A 21,094-nucleotide genomic window follows, 5' to 3' on the forward strand; every position below is an offset into this window, starting at 1 on the left:
CTAACCTTCCTGCTTCTACTTCCCAAATGTTGGAATTACAGCTATGAACTAACCCATACTCCATGCTTTTCCTGCTGTGGGCTGAACCCAGAGCTTTGTTCATGCCAGGACAACACTGTACTGGCCATGTTCCAGCTCTAGCCATAAGGAAACAAAAAACAAGCACAAAAAAAAAAAAAGTAAATGAAACCTTAATTCAGAATGAGGAAGTTCTAATAACTTGTCTCTAAGAACCTGAAATTTTTGCTTGGCAAAATTAGGTCAGTTGCTGTCATGAATTATAGGGTTGACTTTTCCAAACGGCTTTGTCATAATTTTATTTTGTTGCTGTGATAAAACACTTACCAAAAGCAACTTAAGGAAGAGATGGGTTTATTTCAGCTTGCACTAACAGGTCACAGCCCAGAAACCATTGGCGCCTCTGAAGATTGCGCAAGTCTTTTCCTACCCCCGCCAGCTTGGTGGCATATTTCTAAAATCCCCATCTGCACAACATAAACAGGAAACTTGCAGCAAAAAGCCTCGGCGGTGCAAATTCCAAGCTTCCAGCAGAGGGCGGGAGAATCTCCTCCCTGCTGCCAGTGGCAAGCAGGCAGCAGAGAAGAGCAAACTTTTCAAGGGACCCAGCGCCCCTCCACCTTCTTCTCCCCCTGCAAAAGGGAGAGAAGGTGGAAGGAAAGACCCCGCTCCAGGAAAATAAAGAATAGGGGAGGGGGACGTTGAGGCAGAGGCCCAGCCTCTAAGAGCTCAGCCTCCGTGGCGAGGCTGCGCCCGGCCGCCCACTCTCCAAGCCGCGGGTCCGAGCGGCCTCGGAGGAACCCGAAGTTCGAGCCCTCTCGGGTGGGGCGGAGGAGGGCCTGGCACGAGGTGCAGCGCAGGCGCAGTGCGCGCCTCCATTGTCACGCGTGATGGAAGCGCCGTCGCTATAGATACAGACGCTGAAAGGTTTTCGCTGAGCTCGCCTGGGCCTGGTGGGCGGCGGCGGTGAGGGCGGCGATGGGAATCCGCTTCCCGGGCGTGGTGGCGGGGGTCGTGGTTCCTCTAGTGGACTACTTCATCTTGGTCAGCTGAGACTAGGAGAAGCCAGGTAAGAATGTGGAGCGGGCGCCGCCTGGGCTCCGCCTCCGCCCCGGCTCCGTTTCCGCCCACCTAGGCTCCGCCTCCCCCATCGGGCTCCGCCTACAACCCTTGACTCCGCCTCTGCTCCCGGGCTCCTCCCCCGTCTCCGCCCCGGGCTCCGCCTCCGTTCTCGGGCTCCTCCCCCGCCTCTGCCTCTGGGCTCCGCCTCCGACCCCAGCAGCCCTCCAGTGGGCTAGGTGGTGCTGGGCCTGGCATCGCGGCTGGGAGGCGGGAAGGAGAGAGGGTTGGGTCCCGAGGTGGAGGAGCAGCGGGTCCACGGGTATCAGCAGCCATCCCAGTGCAGCCGAGCTTGGCTGGCTGTGGGCGTGTGTGAGGGACCCGCAGGATGGCGGTCGCGGGGAGAGACCGCAGCGTTGCAGCCGGGGGTTGGGCGGGTCGGGAGAGCCTGCCTGCATCCAGACAAGAGCTTCTGTGCTGGCTGCTGGTACCCGGGACTGTGCCCTCCTGCCGCCGGGGTTGGGAGGCTGGGGCGCAGTGTGCAGAGTTCCTCGGGATACACTTGTGCCATGCATCCTGAGGAAGAGTGATAATGGGCCAGTCCTCCCGGAAAGGAAGTGCAGAGGGTCCAGTGCTGCCTCTGCCTGCCCTAGGACAGGAGAGGTGGGGGAGCTTGGACCTCCCAGTCTAACGAATGTACTTGGAAAAGCCAATTATTTTTTAGGCCAGGTCCCAGAGTGGCAACTAGAAGAATTTTGTTAGAAAATCTAAGAAAGCATATGTATATGACTGTGGTTTGCATGGGTGGGGAACCTCTGTCAATGTGCTCCCCAAAGTGCTAAAGGGGAGGGGAGGGGAGGAGAGAGGAAGAACATGTTCAAAAATTTCCTGGCAAAAAAACAGAAAGGAAAACAAATCCTGCTTAATTAAGTTCCACCTTTTGTGTGTATGCCGAAGAATTCTTAAGTTGTGTTTATGTGTACATCCTTTCATCATAGTTACGTGCATATATATATATATATATATATATATATATATATACTCTAAAAGCTTGCTGTTTCAATGTCTTCCTCACATTTCAACTGAATTATTTTGGGGCCCTAAATCTAAACCTAATTCTTATCAATATTTGGAGGTTTTGCTTGTACTGAATGTGTGGTTTTATTTTCATAGTTAACAGTGTGTACACAGTCCCTTACACCAGGGTCATCATGCTTACGTCTCTTAAAAAAGGAATGAAAAACAATAAATAGTTCTAATAATGTTAATGACTAAAATGAAGGTAACTGAGTGCATTTTACAATGATCTCAGATGCTCACTTCAGACAGAACATTTTATGATGAAATATTTTTCATGAGGCACAAAATGCCTGTTAAGCTTAGGGCATGTTTACAACATTCTCTTGAAAACAAGGTTCAAGATGCATCCTGAAGTCGTAACATCAAATGATGTACAGAGAGGAGGTAATCAGATTCACAGACATGGTCTCCTAGGGATAAGTATGGCAGAATGCAAAACCCAGGACATTTTTTGAGGATCTGACCTCTCATAAAATTTAATGAAAACATAGATTCTTTGCAGAAAATGTACATGCACATGAACCCAACTATGTACAAAGCAGGTACAGAGTGAATGTCAGGAGAGGGACCAGGTTAAAAACTAATACCAAATAAGTAGCACTGTTGCTGTATCTGTAATTTCTATCTTGCTTGGAAGGCAGAGACTGTTAACCTCCCTATTTATGGCAGAGCATCTGCATAAAGAAAAGCAATGCTTTGCTTCTCCTGTTCCTTTTCTTTCTCCTCCTTCTTTACCTCATATATGTGATGCAAATGTTCTACTTCCAAGCTTTATTCCGAGCTCCTGTACAAAACAGGTAGATACAGATAGTCCTTGCATATGATAAAGCCAGATGCTAAACCTCATTAAAGATTAAAGGAAGTAACTTGTTATGGGAGAAATGAAAGAGAACAGAGAGAAGGCAACAGGCATAGAGGAGGCTATACTAGTCACAACAGTAACAGAACAAGATAAAAAGACTCCATGAGAAGTTTATTACAGATAGCACAATGGCTGGCATTAACAAATAAAATGCTACATACTCCCATCCTCTGTGTGGGAATTCTGTATTACTATCAAATTATGAAGAAATTGTTAAAGCCATTTACTGTTTAAAAGGTTATTTGTCCTTCCCCAGATAGTTACTGTTTGTGCATTAGGTACCAAATACTGTGCTAAGTCCTGAACACACAGAAAATAATTCATGCAAACACAATTCTTTCTCTATAAGCTTACAGTTTTGTGGGCTACTCCACCATAAACAAACCCATAGACCATGCAGAGAAATGTGTACGTCACTATAAAATCTACTATGAAACCTAAAGAAAACAAGAGGGATTTAACAGCACAAGATGATAAAGAACATATCAAAGGCCCAGAGTTGAGAACATTTTAGTTAAGTAGGGGAAATGAAAGAAGGTGAATTTTCAATCCTCGTTTAGAAAGACAGATGGGATGTGCATTGAATGTATGACAGGAGTCTACTGAGCGCATCTGAAAGACTCTAACTAGCAGTGTTTTCAAAGCAAAGACTCAAGACCAAACCTTTGGCAGAGTACAGGGAATCATAAGAAAGAAGGGGAGTTAGTCTGATTGGGAAAGGATAGGAGCTCCACAAGGACCAAATATATCTGGGCACAGGGTCTTTTCTGAGACTGACATTCAACCAAGGACCATGTATGGATATAACCTAGAACCTCTGCTCAGAGGTAGCCTGTGGTAGCTCAGTAACCAATTGTTTTCCCAAAGTGAGGGGAACAAGGACTATTTCTAACAGGAACTCAATGACTGGCTCTTTGGCCTCTCCACCCCCGAAGGGAGGAGCAGTCCTGTTAGGCCACAGAGGAGGGCTTTGCAGCCAGTCCTGAAGATACCTGATAAAACAGGATCAGATGAATGGGGAGGAGACTTTCCAAGTCCATCAGTGGACTTGGAAAGGGGCAGGGAGGAGATGAGGGAGGGAGGGAGGGAGGGATTGGGAGAGAATGAGGGATTGGGACACGGCTGGGATACAGAGTTTATAAAATGTAACTGATAAGAAAAAATAAATAAATAATAATAATAATAAACGATGGGGCTGGAGAGACGTCACAGAGCTTAAGAGTGCAGGTTTCTCTTCCAAAGATCCCGAGTTTGATTTCCAGCACCCACGTGGTGGCTCACAACCATCTATAGTGAGATCTGGCTCCTTTTTCTGGTATGCAGACAGAATACTCTACAAATAATAAATTTTCAAAGAAAAAAAAAGAAATGCACCATGGATCATCAATAAAATTCCCCTCCCTCCAAAAAGAACACTCACTACCTCTTTAAATAATAATAATAATGAATTTTAAAGTTAGTTTTCTCCAAGGGGCCACAAACCAGACTAACTGGTTAGCCTCATGAGCAGTAACAGAAAAACTCAAGGGCATATTTGTGGGTTGTCAAGGCTACAATATATATTCAGTTCTTTTGTATGCATATGGCTTCTAATTTCACACTTTTATGGTATTTCTGTGTGAGTGAATATCTGTATCTTTGTACCCACGTTTCCCTCGTGTTTTTTCTTTGCTATTTTTATTGATAACATTAGACACCTCAACCGTTTTATTGATTTCTGGAAGATTGGAGCCTGACAATTTCCTCTTTATGAAATACGAAAGTGTGTGCCTGTGACATAAATCCACCTCCCCAAACTAATGATCTGGCCTGCCCTTTAGGGTTTTCTGGTCTAGGTTTTGGTACATCTCTGTGCTTCTTTGCTATCACTGCTGTGGTTTAAATCAATTTGTGAAGTACTAAGCCTTTCCTGGCCATTGTCAAGGGCAATCCCAGAATTCTAAGCGATCCCTTGATTATCTGCTGCTACTGCTTCTTCTACTATTTATTCTTTGTTGGCCACCACAGCACAGTCATCTGTATTACCCAGCAAGACACTCTGAGAGTCTGTTCATGATTCATTTGGGGTGTATATGTTTGAGAGAGAGAGAGAAAGAAAGGGAGACAGAGAGGTAGAGACAGACAGACAGAGAAAGAATACTGCTATATGTGTATGTGTGGATCTTTCTATAATTCTGGAACACTGAGGTGGTTTCTGGTATCAGTCGCCTGTCTGTCCTTCTCATTTGCTCTTGGATTTGACTTGTTGTCTGTGGAGTTCGGTGGGAATGTCTCTCCCACGTTGACAGATTTGCAAACCCTGAACCTGACCACCTACCTCGTCATAGGAATGAGAATTCCTACAGAGGAAACATGTGGACAGATCTGACTGACCAATCAGAAATGGAGTGAGGTGGAGACAGTATGTCCACAGCCTAATAACAATTTGTCTTGGCCCTCTTTAGCTCCTATTAGCCATTCCTTGCCAGCCTCTTTGTTGGACCTAGTATCCTAGGACTGATGAATACCTGTAGGGTGGTGCTAACTAGAACACAAGCGTCTGGCAGGCCTGATGTTAAAATTTTCACCTGATGGCATTGGAGTCCCATAGCTGTTTTCTATGCTTTGCCATAACCCACTTTTCTAAGGTCTAACTGAAGAGCATTTATGGCTGTTCTGATATTATAAATATTTCATGGGACTCCCTCCACATTGGAACATGGAATTTGGAGTGACACAAATCTATGCTCTCGGGCCATGGCAATTGTCATATTCAACAAGCACACAACTCTTGCTTTCTACTGTATCCTGGGATACCCAGCTGTCCTGTCACTGAGGAGTGTCTACTATCACTTTACTGGCTAGAGCTTTACATATTTACAGAAGCCAGGCTTCTGACACCCAGAATGATGGTGTTCTGCAATGTGGTTTCCACTTTCCTTACTAACCCCCATAGCACCGGGGGCAAGGTCATGCTGGCTGCAGAGCATCGCAGGATCCCAGAAATTTCAGTGACCTCCTTCTAGACTTATGGTCAATATTGTGAGAGGATTTCTTCCAATATGCCACAACACTGAGGACGAGATGATGGATGCCTTTTATAGTTCAGGGGCTACAGCGATGATTCAGGGGTTAAGAGTACTTGTTATTGCCAAGGACCAGTTCTGTTTTGCACCTGGTATCTACCCCCATCTGTAAGTCCAGTTCCAGGGACTTTAGCTCCCTCTTCTGCCCTCTTCACACACCTTCACCTCCATCTGATACACAGGCACACCTACCCATGCAGACAAAACACTCATACATATAAAAACAAACAATCAGATGAGAATTACACTTCCTAAGAGAGGGGGAAAAATCACACCCTTCCATTAGTAAGTAAAGCTAGTTTATTGCACACACAGCCCCAGCCACAAATTCACATAATCCCAGTTTAAATGTGTCCAGTTTAAATTCTTCTATTCAGCCAGGGCCCAACCAGTCCCTGCTCACTGAAAAAAGAATCCTGGGTCCCTGGCCCCCTTTATTTTAGTGAGTGCCGACTCTCCCAGTCAAAACAGGCCTGGTCTTGGGAAGGTAGACAGAGATTATAAATCATTTTTAAGGATTATAACAAAAGCCAGCTGTGATGTCATATGCCTGTGACCCTCAGTGGGGCAAGCAGTGGTATGAGTTCCAGATCATCTAGGTTTACAAAGCGAGTCCAGGACATGCAAGGCTACACAGAGAAACCCTGTCTCCAAAAAACAAGGGCTTGTGCCCCCTGCCAGCTCTTTACACTCACAACACTGGACATGTTCTAAGTTACATAGTATGACTTCAATCAGGCTACAGAAAAGTCCTGCCAAGCATGTTGGCACGCACATTTAATCCCAGCACTTGGGAGGCTGAGGCAGGTGAGTATCTGTGAGTTCAAGGCCAGCTTGTTCTACAGAGAAAGTTCAAGACAGCCAGTGTTACACAGAGAAACCCTGTCTCAAAAACCCAAAATAATAATAATAATAATAATAATAATAATAATAATAATAATATTGAAATAAAAAAAATATCAGAACCAGGCCTACTGGCACATTTTCAGGTTCCTTTCACAAGGAAGGCACACAGTAGAGCTTATGGGAAAAATAGCAGGTGGAAGAAAGATTTGAAACTTCATTTTATTTCAGTTTTAAAATCTCAATTACATTAATTCTAAGTGGATTTGAGAGACCAAAGACTTAAAATCAGTGGGTATTGTTTTAAAGTTTAAAGCAGAAGCATGAATAAAGGCTAGTTAGTTGGAAACACATCCAGCCACCTTGGGGAAGAATGAGCCTTAATGCCCTGAGGGGACAAATTACCCTTACTGCATTCTTTCCTGCCCACTAATTATACAGTTGCTAGGAAACTGGCCCGTAAGACCAGGCTAGAACTGTTTGTAGTCTCAGTACCTAAAGTGGACCAATCATTTCAAAAGTCAATTCCCCTTCCCCAATCATGTAATGCCAAAGCATGTAAGTTCCTGCTTGCAGTTTTGCCCCATAAAAACCATGCTTCCCTAGATCTCAGGGCTACATTCCTCTCCTGTGTCCACAGGAAGTTTATGTCCCATATCCAAACATGTATACAATTTTAAAAACCTCATGTATTTACAGCAGAGTGTATCCCTGGTCTTTTGGGGTTCCCGTACTGGACATAACAGTTTCACTCTGAGTAAGACCATTATTAATTTATAAATATCTCCCAACAACAATAAACACTTGTAGCCACAGAAAACAACCAAAAACCTACCCATTCCCCCTTAAAAAAAAATAGGACATCATTATCAGTGATTTCTTCTAGCTGACATTTTGGACATGCAGAAATACTGCTGGGGACCCAAAGAAAAATGAAAACATGTTTAATTAAGCAAGCAATATTTGTGGTCCAGTCTTTGAATGTTGAGAAAATAATAAGAGTTAATAAAAGTCCTGTTTAGAACAGTCTAAAATGCTGGACCAATTAAGATTTGTAGCTTTCTTCAAAGCTCTCTTGGGAACAGGTCATGATGAGAAACACCAATTGAAGCAGTTGAGGCAGAAACAAGCAGAATTATGGAACATGCAAGATTCTGAAACAGATGTGTTAATGTCTCAGCATGCTGGAAGGAGGATTCTGTCAGGTTTGGTCCAGCATCTCCAGTATTCACTCCTTTTGTTCTGCAAACATATAATTTCTCACAAGCATTACACAGTTCTAAAATTATAAATGTAAGAGATGTTCAGTATGAAATTAAACTGTAAAGCAATTTTATCAATGCCAATTAAAAGAATGGCATAATAAATATTGAGGCTATTATAGCCAAGGAATTGTTGGCCATGCACTGCTGAAATTCCGCTAGAGACATTTTTTATGTCTCAGTCAGTTGTAGAGTTGTTCCCATGTGAAGGGATTATCAATTTATATTACCTGTTCTGTTTGGTCTTCTTGATTTCTCTCTTCTTGTGTGTGGCCAAGGTCTTCAGGTGATCTTCCTCTGTGATATCTGATTTTATTAGTTTTGAAGGAACCCATAATTTCTCTTCTCCTGTGTGAACATATGCAAAACCTCTTCCCCAGTGTGTAACACATTCCCTACTGTCCATTTTGAAATTGGGATATCTTTGAAATATATAGGCTGAAATAATTCAGCAGTTTTTTTTCTATAACCAAGTGTCGTGCATCTGTTTTTTGTTTTTCATTAACATTTAAGAAGTTTAAGGTCAATAAAGCATTATGTAATCTATCTCTGTGGTGTTTTAATACCCCTCCCTGATTGTTAAGCATGTCCCTTAAAGTATGATTCTATTTTTCAATGACTGCTTGACCAGCAGGATTGTGAGTTATACCTGTTACATGTTTTATCTTATAATATGTAAAAAAAATCTTTTCACTTTATTAGAGACATATGTTGTAGCATTATCAGTCTTAATCTGTGTAGGCATAACCATAACTTCCATCACTTCTAATAAATGTGTAATAACTGAATCAGCCTTCTCAGAACTTATGGCTTTTGCTCATTGGAACCCTGAATATGTGTCTATAGTATAGTGCACATATTTCAGTTTACCAAACTCTATAAAATAAAACACGTGATTTGCCAAATTTCATTTCTTTGGTTAACATTAGGGTTACTTCCTACAGGTAGTGGAGTTTAGTTATATAAAGAACAAGTGGGATATTTTTGCACAATTTCTTTGGCTTGTTGCCAAGTGATAGAAAACTCTCTTTTTAAGCCTTTGCTGTTAACATGGTGTTTTTTTAAATGAAATTCTGAGGCCTCTAATATTCTTCCTGTCAATAGTTGATCAATTTCAACATTGTCTTGTGCTAGAGGGCCTGGTGGACCCATATCAAATCTGATCTGTTATATACAATGGATTATTTCTATTTCTGATTACTCATTGTAACTGAAGAAAGAGTGAAGTTAAGTCCAAATTATCCTGAATTAGATCAGAAGTTTCTATATGTAGAACAAATCTTTCTGAATATTGAGAGTCAGTGACTATATTAAGAGATTCTTGAAAATTTGATAACACCAAGAGAATTGCATATAATTCTGATTTTTGAACTGAATCATAAGGACCCCCCCACCACTTTACTCAGATTTTCTGACTTACAACCTGCCCTTTTTGATTTATTGGCATCCGTATAAAATGTGGGAGCTCCAAAATTTGGAGTTCCTTTTATTATACGAGGGAGAATCCAATTGTTTCTTTTTATAAACTGAAGTGACTTGATTTTTGGGTACCTTTTGCTGATTTCTCCCAAAAACTCACAACAAGCTCTTTGCCAATATCTCTACCCATAACGATACAATCTCAGCATTGGTACAGGGCACCAGAATTTCAGCTGGATCTGTTCCAGCCAACTGATGAAGTCTCATTTTTCCTTTTAGGATCAATTCAGGAACTTTTCTATATAGGTTTTAAATTTTTCATTTTGTTTGTGTGCCAAAAATATCAATTTTAGGACACAGTTGACCTTCTGCATAAGAATTCCCGCGGGAGAATGAGTGGAAAGCAAGATAACCAAAATACAGGTCCTATTTGGATCAATATGGTCAATATATGCATCTTGTAATTTCCTTTCTACCAGAGCCAATTCACTTTCATCTTCAATTGATAATGTTCTTGGACTTTTAAAGTCCTTATCATCCTGTAAGTTTTGAAATAAGTTATTTAGCTCTTGAGTAGCTAAACCAAATGTAGGCTAGAGCCAGTTAATATCTCACAGCAAGTTTTGAAAATCATTGAGAGTTTTTAATTGGGTTCTTCTAATTTGTACTTTTTGTGGTGGAGTTTTCTGTAGACCTATTTTGTACCCTAGGTAATTAATAGAATCTCCTCTTTGTACTTTTTCGGGAGCAATCTCTAAACCCCAACAAGACAAAGTTCTATTTATTTCATCAAAAATATTTTCTAATGTTTTTCTATCTGAATCAGCTAATAAGATATCATCCATATAGTAAATTATGGATTGAGGAAACTGCTTATGAATTATCTCTAACAGCTGTTGTACAAAATATTGGCACAAAGTAGGACTGTTCAACATCCCCTGTGGTAAGACCCTCGAGTGATATCTCTTTATTGGACAGCTTCTATTAAAAGTGGGTGCTGAGAAAGCAAACCTTTCCCTATCATGTTCATGTAAAGAAATTGTGAAAAAGCAATCCTTTAAATCAATCACTATAATAAGCCATTGTTTAGGTAAGATGGAAGGCAATGGGATTCCGGATTGTAATGACCCCATTGCCGGAATAATTTTGTTAATGGCTCTGAGATCTGTTAACATCCTCCATTTGTCAGATTTCTTTTTTATGACAAATACCGGAGAATTACAAGGGCTGTTGGACTCCTCTATATGTTGAGCCTCCAGTTCTTCCAGGACTAGCTGTTTTAATGCCAGTAATTTTTCTTTACTCATAGACCATTGTTCAATCCAAATAGGTTGGTCAACCAACCACCTTGGTAAGGTGGTGGGGGTTTTATTAGCAGTGGCTTCCCAACATGAAGTTGAAAAGAATGCTTGTATCTGGTTTATGGACAGGCTGGGCAGCCTGTATCTTTTTTGATGGCATTTTAAAATAATTTTAACTTCTTTATCAGGAGTATTACCTGTTTTGCCTCTGAAACTGGGGGTTGTTAATCTGGGTCTCCCATTGTTGTAACAGATCTCTTTCCCATAAGTTTATGGCTATCTCAGCCACATATGGCCTTAATTTTCCTATTTGACCTTCTGGTCCTATACATTTAAGCCACCTGACTTATTGTTTCACTTTAGATAAAGTTCCAACTCTTTGGAATTGGATATCGACCTCTTGAATTGGCTAATTTGGGGGTCAAAATTTAGGAGTGATAATTGCGACATCAGCCCCAGTATCCACCATTCCTTCAATTTCAATATTATTTAAAATTATCTTTAACTTTGGCCTATGATCATTTATAGAGGTTTGCCAGTATATTTGGTTTTTTCCCTTCCTGTTTTTTTTTTTTGTTTTGTTTTGTTTTGTTTTGTTTGATTTATCTATAAAACTTACCCTGGCCTCACTGTTGAAGTTTTTAATGTTTATTCCCAGGGCAGTGGCATTTAACTTTCTTGTGGAAGAGTATCCCTGTCCTGTATTGAGGCCTGAGAAAGGTCCCCTCAGGCATTTTTGATAAAGGATTACCCTATTTCTCTGTGTTCTACATTCACTAATCTGATGTCAACCCTTGCCACATCTTCTGCATATTCTAAAAAGTATAGACTCCCTTTTGAATTATTTTGTTTTTTTTTTTTTTTTTGGTAACTCCGTTTGCCCATCAAAATTAAGACATTTCCCAATGTCTTTAGGGATAGCTTCTCTTATCAAGGCCAAATTGGGTGATTGAGGTCTGTTGTCAATTGTATTTATAACCCATTTGTCTTTTTGTGCACACCTTGCTTTGAATGGCCGTATTACCTCTTTGCATTCAAAATCTTTGCATTTTCAAAGGCTTTTCTAGCTAGTTGATCTGATATGCTTGTACCACCAGCTGAGGTCAATCTTTGCAAAACGTTAATGAATGGTTCACGTGGAGCTTGTATGACCTGAGAGAATGGCTCAATCCTTTTCCCTGATTCCTCAACCTTGTCCCAGGTATTTAAGGCTGCTAGGTGACATAATGCTAAGGTTTCTTCATTATATACAGCTTGTATCTCTGTGTCAGCCTATTGGCCATCACCAAGCAACTGTTCCTTAGAAACACCAACAGCCCTGGCTCTATTTTTGTATGCTATCTCTCTAGCCTCTTCTCTTCATCATGATAGTGATTGTAAATATGGGTCAGGTTCTTTTATTGCCTTTGACATATCCTCCCAGTCCTTTGGGATTCCTCTACTGATTGACCAGAAAGTCAGCATTTGTTTTACAAATGGTGAATGCATTCCAAAATTGGTGACACTTTCTTTAAATTTTCTTTGGTCTGGCACTTCCACAGGGTGCCATTCAGTCTCATGGTAATCCTGTGGGTGATCATCATTTGCTGGTCTCTGTTGTACACCGACTGGATAAGCTAACGTTTGGTTTCTAACCACCTTTGTTTGGCTTTCTTTATTATTATCTTTTGCCTCTGCCTGAGTATGTTCTTTACTTAGTATTCTAAACTCTTTTTCTTAAGTCTGTACCCATATTTCATACCTATCTCTCTGTTGTTTGTTTTGTTCAATAATCTCTTCAATCTCTTGTTTTATGCCTCCCTTCTAACTTTTAATTTTTCTTTGTAGTGTTCTAATTGTTTGTGTTTTCCAGTATCTTTTCTAAATCCTCTGCCCTCATTTCCTGTTGTTTATCATGTTCTATAAGTTTTTGTGTCTCTTCTTTTATGTCCTGTTTCCAACCTTCATTTTTTTCTTCACATTGTTCTACATGTTCTTTGTGTTGTTCCAGTATCTTTTCTAATGCCTTTGCCTTTGAGAAGACATAAAAGGCTAAATCAATTATTAAAGTTAAATTGAGGAATATGAATGTAACCATAGTCATAATTTCTAAACTTTCCTTTATTTCTGTCTTAAAACCATAGAAGAGATTATCTGCCAAGCTCAAAGAAGTCTGTATTAATGTTTCTCTCATCCTGTTAGAATATAGTGGCAGCCAGTTTTGTTCAGTCTCAGTTCTGCCCAAAGTAGGCTGTCTTTTGCTCTGAGGCATGTTTAAGAGTCTCTCTTAAAGAGCCAGTAATTTATCTGGGAGTTTTTAGGTTTAAAGTTTGGGTTGTATCGCTGAGAGCTTATTCCTCTCCCCCACCAAATTATATTAAAGTAGGATTGAAAGTGTGTGGATACTAGATTAGTTGGATACCATTTGTTGTAGATTATTAATATTTACTATTGATAAATCTTTTAGTTAAGCAGTGGTTATTCCTAAACAGCTGTATAACCAAATCACCACACAGAGACTAGGATTTATTTAATTAACCTAGAGCACAATGCTAGCCAAAATTTCTCCATTCTAAACCTCCAAGTCTGCAGAGTTTCCTATGATTCAGATTCACCCATCATACTTGCTTTTTGTGATATTTTAGTTCCAGTTAATTTCTGCATGCGGTGCCAAGCCCTCTCCTGCAGATTCTCCTAGTCTCCTCTCCTGTCTCCTTCCTCTTCCTCCCACTCTGGACCAGAATGTCTCACCTTATCCTCTCCATTACTCAGTATTGGGGCTGGTTGTTTTGATTGACAATATAAAGAACAAATGGTGGCATGTTTATGCAAACTTGAGACAGGTGATGCTTATAAAAAGCATCACAATGCAGTATCTGGATTTAAACCAGACAACGGAGCAGAGAAACCAGCTTTTGAATGAACAAGGGTAAATTGTATACATTCCAACAAAAGAATATTATAACAATATAATATCTTGTATCATATTAAAACAACATGGTCTAAAACTAGACCTCAATAATAACAAAAATAGTAAATAGCCTGCATATGCATGGAAACTGAACTCTAATCAATCACAGCTGGATTATGAAGAAATAAACTAATTAGACTTTCTAGAATTTAACAAAAATGAAGGCACAACTCACCCAAACTAATGAGACATAATGAAAGTAATTCTAATAGGAAAGTTCATAGAACTAAGTGACTTCATAAAGAAATCTGAAGCATCTTAAATCAACATAACAGCACACTTGAAAGACCTAGTCAAAAGGAAGCAGACATACACAAGAGGAGTATATGGCTAGAAATAATCAAACTTAGGGCAGAAATCAATAAATTAGAAACAAAGAAAGCAATTCAAAAAATAAACAAAAGCAAGAGCTTGTTCTTGGAGAAAATGACAAAGATAGAGAAACCTTTAGCATAACTAACTAAAACACAGGGGGACACTATACAAATCAGCAAAATCAGAAAATAAAAGGAGGTATAATTACAGACACTGAGGAAATTAAAAAATCATTAGGTTTTACCTTAAAAGTCTATATGCCACAAAATTTGAAAATCTAAATGAAATGGAATATTTTCTTGCTAGATTCGACTTATCAAAGTTGAATCTGGATCAGGTAACTAAATTAATAGACCTATATGCCCTAATGAAATAGAAGCAATCATCAAATTCTCCCTGCCAAACAAAGCCCAGAGCCTGATGGTTTCAGCGCAGAATTTTACTAGACCTTCAAAGAAGAGGTAACACCAATACTCTTCAAACTATTTCACAAAACAGAAAAATAAGGAACATTACCAAACTCATTCTATGAGGCCACATTCACCTTGATACCTAAACCTCACAAAGGCTAACTAAAAGGCAGGGATACACTAAAAAAGATAATTTCAAACCAATCTCTCTTATGAATATTGAAACAAAAATACTCAATAAAATACTCGCAAAATGAATCCAAGTAAACATCAAATATCTCACCTATCCTGACCAAGTAGGCTTCATTCTAGGCATGCAGGGGAGGTACAATATACAGAAATCCATCAGTGTAATCCACGACTTAAACAAACTGAGAAACAAAAACCACAAAATCATCTCAATAGATGCTGAAAGGCATTTAATAAAATCCAAGTTCCATTAATATTTAAAGTTTTGGAGATATCAGAGACAAAAGGCACATGCCTAAACACAGCAAAGATAATATACAACAAGCCTATAGCAAACTAAATGGAAAGCAATTTAAATCAATCCCACTGAAATCAGAGACAAGTCAACTTTGCTCACTCTCTCCTTTCTCTTCAACATAGTACTGGAAGTTCTAGCTAGAGCAGTAAAACAACTAAAGGAAATCAAGGGGATACAAAGCAGAAGGGAAAAAGTCAAAGTATCACTGTTCACAAATGATATGACAGTATACATGAGTGACCCTAAAAATTCTACCAGAGAAGTACTACAGCTGATAAACACCTTCAGCAAAGTGGCTGTATACAAAGATGCTAAAAAATATCTGAAGCCCTCTTGTATAGAAAAGACAAGAGGGCTGAGAAAGAAATTAGGGAAAAAAACAACCTTGCAATAGCTACAAATAGCATAAAGTGCACTGGTGTGACTAACCAAGCAAGTGCAAAATCTGTATAAAAAACTTCAAGTCTTTGAAGAAAGAAATTGAAGAAGATATCATAAGATGGAATGATCTCCCATACTCATTGACCAGTAAGAAAAAACAGCAAAATGGCCATTCTACCAAAAGAAATGTAGAGATTCAATGCAATTCCCATCAAAATACCAACACAATTCTTTACAGACCTTGAAATAACAATTCTCAACATTACATAAAAAACACAAAAAATCCAGAATAGTTAAAAGAATTCAGTACAATAAAAAACTTCTGGAGGTATCTCCATCTTGGATCTCAAGCTGTACTACAGAAAAACAGTAAAAACGGTGTGGTACTGGCATAGAAACATACTGGTGGATCTGTGGAATTGAATCAAAGACCCAGAAATAAACCCACACACCTACAATGCCTGAATTTTGACAAAGAAGCCAAAACCATTCAATGGAAAAAAGAACATCTTCAACCAATGGTGCTTGTCTAACTGGATGTCCACACATACAAATAGATCCATACTTATCACCCTGCACAAAAGTAAATTCCTTGTGGATCAGATACCTCAACATAAAACTAACATTCTTAATCTGTTATTAAAAAAAATGAGGAAGAGGCTTGAACATATTTGCACAGGAGACAACTTCTTGAACAGAACACCAGCAGCACAGGCTCAAAGATCAACAATCAATAAATGGGATCTCATGAAACTGAAAATCTTCCCTAAAGCAAAGGACACTGTGAGCAGAACAAAAGGATGGCTTACAGACTGGGAAAGGATCTTCACCAACTCTACATCTGACAGAAGGCTAATATCCAGAATATATAAATAACCCAACAAATCAAATAATCCAATTTAAAATATGATTCAAGGCTAAACAGAAATTCTCAACAGAGAAATATTGAATGGTGTAGAAACACTTAAAATGCTCAACATCCTTAAAAATCTGAGAAGTGAAAATCAAAACGACTCTGAGACTCCACTTCTCACCCAACAGAATGACTAAGAGAAAAAACTCAAGGGACAACTCATGCTGGAGAAGATGTGCAGAAAGGAGAACCCTCCTCCATTGCTGGTGAAAATCTAAACTTGTACAGCTGCTTCGGAAATCAGTCTGGTGCTTTTTCAGAAAACTGGGAATACTGCTACCCCAAGACTCAGCTAAAAAACTCCTAGGCATATATCAGAAAGATGCTCAACCATACAACAAGGGCATTTGCTCAACTATGACAATAACAGCTTTATTCATAATAGCCAGAATCTGGAATCAAACTAGATGTCCCTCAATGGGGGAATGGATACAGAAATTGTGGTACATTTACACAAGGAAATACTACTCAGATATTAAAAACAAGAAAATCATGAAATTTGCAGGCAAATGGATGGAACTAAAAAAAATCACCCTGAGTGATGTATCTCAGAAGCAGAAATACATGTATGGTATATATTCATTTACAAGTGATTATTACCCATACAATATAGATTGGACATACTAAAATCTACAGACCTTAAAAACCTAAAGTACAAGGAGAAACAGAGAAACATAGGGAAGATGCTTAATTCTCATTCAGAAAAGAAAACAGGATAGACGCCAGAACGCATAGAAGAGAGAGAACAGGGTAGGAGCCTTTCACAGATGAACACTAAGTCACTCCACTCAAGAGGTGATTGAAGCAGATACAGAGACCCACAGCAAAATTTTGTATAGAGCACAAAATGTCTTATTGAAGAAGTGGGAGATAGAAGGACCTAAAGGGGACAGGAGTCACACAAGGAGACCGACAAACAAAAAAAAATCTGGGTCCTGGGGCCCTGCATAGACTCATGCATCAACCAAAGAGCATGAGAGGAATTAGACCCCCTGCTCAGATGTAGCACATAGACAGCTCAGTGTCCATATGGGATTCCTAGTAAGGGGAGAAGAGACAGTCTCTGAACTTGGCTGCCTGCTTCTTGATCACTTCTCCCTGGTGGGACCACCTAGTCAACCTACAGATGAATAGGATACAGGGAGTCTTAAAGGAACCTGATAGGATAGGGTCTGATAGGACCTTCCCTATCAGAGGACTACAGGAGAAGGATAGGAGAGAAGTAGGGAGGGATGCTGGGACCTAGAGGAGAAGAGAGAGGCGGCTAAAATTGGGATACAAAGTGAATAAATTGTAAAAATTAATGATAAACAAGGGTGACAGAATAAAGCATAAATAAGACACAATTGACTGAGAAAAACACAAAAAAATACATCTTTAATCATAGATCTAGCTAGGAAAAAAAAACCTTAGGCAACCATTACCTCAAATGACAAATAATGTATGTTTAGTGTCCTTCTTGGTACTATAGTAAAAGAGAATGTGATAGGATGCACACAGTATCATTGGAAATCTTTCTTCATGCACTGAACATGGAGTGACTTGTAGGAGTTGAGATGTTGATTTACTTTCTCGCCACAGATCAGCAGGAGTGTATCCCTTGCTGAATTCAAGAGTACCCAAACCTTGAGAGAAACAAGTGCCTGCCCATGGCAGTGACCTTCCTGTCATTTGAGGATCCTCTGGGTTTGGTCCTGGCCTGCATGGCTTTGTGTTTATGTGTCAGCACAGCTATAGTTTTGGGGATCTTTCTCAAGCACCATGACTCACCCATCATTAAGTCCAATAACCAGACTATAATAAAATACCTTAGTGTCTTCAAATGAAATTATTTACCCCTACTTTTAGTAAGTTTATATAAAATGTATTTCTAACCGTAACTAAATGAGCCCTTCATTTAAACAATGTTATATAGATACACTCTATTTCAGAATAGAAACCACTTCTGAAAAAACATTTTAGTAAGTTATACATGTTACTTTTTAATTCATGGACATATAAGTATTCAAATTTTAATTACATAATCGTAATTGTGATAAATAATACAGGTACTATATTTTTTCCCTTAGTATTTTATTTTTCTGGAGGAAACAGGAATTAGGCTGACAGTTGACATCTTCTGTTGGACAGGCAAAAACCTGGACCTCTGGCAAAGGGTGCTTGCAAAATTGTATATCCACAGTGGAAATCAGTGTGCAGAATTCTCAAAATGATGAAAATAAATCTACCATATGAACCACTTATAACTTTCCTTGACATATGCACAATGGACTCAACATACTCCTTCAAAAATATTTTCTCAACCATGCTCATTGCTATTCTGTTCACAATAGGTACAAAATGGGAACACCTAAATATCCTTCAACTGATATAGATAAGTGAAATGGTATGCACATAAGTAGATAGAAATATAAATGACAATATTGATTTAGGTAACTAAAATCCAGAAAACAGATATCACATGTCCTATCTACTCTGAAGCATGTAACTCTAGATCTTCAGTTGTGAGTAGTCACCCTACTGTGAAAGAAAAGAAAGATTGTCATGAAAGACTGGGGACCAGCCCCAGCAGTTGATAGTTTCCAGAGAAAAGGGAAGGATAAGGCAGGGCAAAAATGAGTCAGAAATGGTTGTCCAAAGAAACTTAGAGTCTTGACTGACTGGCAGTCATAGTACCTCTTTATTTAGACAGATTTCAATAATAAAAGATGGATTCACATTGTTCTAAAACATAGATGATATCCTTTTTGTCCCCAGACGTGTGTTTTAACTGTCTCTTGGTCATAAATTTAGTCAGCATTGATAAACCTTATATTTTACTATCATTTTTCTTCATCAGTCCCATAACCTGACAGTTTTGAGGATCTGGAGGCATATTTGCCACAGCCTGAAAGCCCATTCTCAGGTTGGAAGCATTCTCAGATTCAATGGCAATAAATAAAAAATCTTTAAGCAGCCTTGGACATATTGCTTTGTCCTGAGAAGTATATTATCAAATTTTAATGGACAACCTCAAGAAAAACAATTTAGGCCAAAGCAGCAACAGTTATTATTCAATTCCTGGCATAAATCAATGTCTATACCTCATATCTTTGTAGAATTTATTTATGTGCTAAATCTAAGTATTTTTTTCATTATTTTGGTCATACAACACTACAGTGATACTGTGAAAGCTGATATTTCTAGGAAAAGGAGGTCATAATACCTCACTTTTAAAATCATTTTTACAAAACATTCTTTGTCCATCATTATAGATCCTAGTTTAAGGTGATGATATCTCCAGACATTCATTTACAGCTCCATATAGTCATGGGGGGCATATCATATGTAACTCCTAATCTCATATGCAAAGTAATCACCTGAGGATACAGCAGTATGAGGTATTTATTCTCCAATGATATCAACTCTCCTAGCACTACAAACTTTGTTTGCCTTTTTAAGAGTATGTTGTTCTGATTATTTTCTTCTTGAGGAAGCATAGGGGTAGATTTTTCAAGACTGTCTTGGAGCTGAAGTCTCATAAGGAGTTCTCTGCCATTTTTATGTGAGTTACAACTTCCACAAGGAAGACATTCATGTAGGGCCAGATAATTGATATTTCTGAGAGGGGCAGTATGCTCAGAATTTTTCTGGGGAAGCTTAGAAGCAGTACCACAGAGTGAAGGCATAAATGATTCATTAAAAATTTTCTCATTGCTCCAATGTCCCCAGGTCATACATGTACTGAAAGCCCTCTAAGCATGTAGCAAGTGGAGATCAAGACAAAGCCTGGAAGATAGCATGAAGGCTACTATAACATGCAGCTCAGCTGTGCTGGATCTTTGTCAAATAGCTGTGCTGACTTCATGGCTTTAACTGTATATGAACTTTGGTGAGGTTTTAATCCATTTGGAGGTGACGTTGAGTGAAAATAAGCACCTATTTCTATGTTTCTACATATAGACATCTAGTTTGGTCAGCACCATTTATGAAGATTTTATCTGTTTTTCCAATGTGTATTTCTTGCATTGCAGTGTGTATTTCTATTTTTTTTTGTTATAGTACTAGTGCATTTACATAATCAAATATTACTCAGACATTTAAAAAATCAAATCATGAAACATGAAGGTAAATGCAGATTTGCAGGTAACTGAGAGTGAGAGAACCTAGACCCAAAAAGAGAAATAGGGTATGTATTTGCTTTACATATGTATTAGTTGCAAGATGTATAATATGCAAGCAACTGAATATAATACCACAGGGATACATACAGATTAAGAACTGGAGGTTAGGGCAGGCAGAGATTTCTCCATAGGAAAGAGAAATAAAATACTTGGAACAAATGGAAAGTGGGCTAAAAAGATAGAATTGAAGGGGATTGGGAAAGGAAGAGGGCAATGAAAAGGTAACATGAGAAAAGACAGGTAAAATTAAGGGTCATTGGAAACCTAATGCAATAGAAACGTTCTAAATCATATTTATAAAAAGAGTCAATATAAATGAAATCACCACACAAGAAGAAAGTCCCAAATGGAAATTTCTTGACACTAAGTAAAGCATCCAGTACTGGTAATATTTAACTGAGGTACTGGTTAAAGTAGTGTGATTGTAATGCCAAAACAATACAGGCTTTTGCCAAGACTATAGGATGCTCTTCAGAAATTGACTACAATGCCCTCTTGCTGGAGACAACACTTACACTTACCTGGAACATAGATAAATAGAGCTTGTGCTTACATAGAACCTTCAC

At 39.1% G+C, this 21,094-nt stretch overlaps 1 pseudogene; it reads left to right on the forward strand.

The window, feature by feature from the left end:
• Positions 1–996: 996 nt before the first annotated feature.
• Positions 997–21,094, forward strand: part of LOC132651133 (single-stranded DNA-binding protein, mitochondrial-like) — a 30,829-nt pseudogene continuing 10,731 nt past the window's right edge.

The sequence above is a fragment of the Meriones unguiculatus genome, assembly GCF_030254825.1.
Source record: "Meriones unguiculatus strain TT.TT164.6M chromosome 13 unlocalized genomic scaffold, Bangor_MerUng_6.1 Chr13_unordered_Scaffold_40, whole genome shotgun sequence".
Taxonomy (NCBI): Eukaryota; Metazoa; Chordata; class Mammalia; order Rodentia; family Muridae; genus Meriones; species Meriones unguiculatus.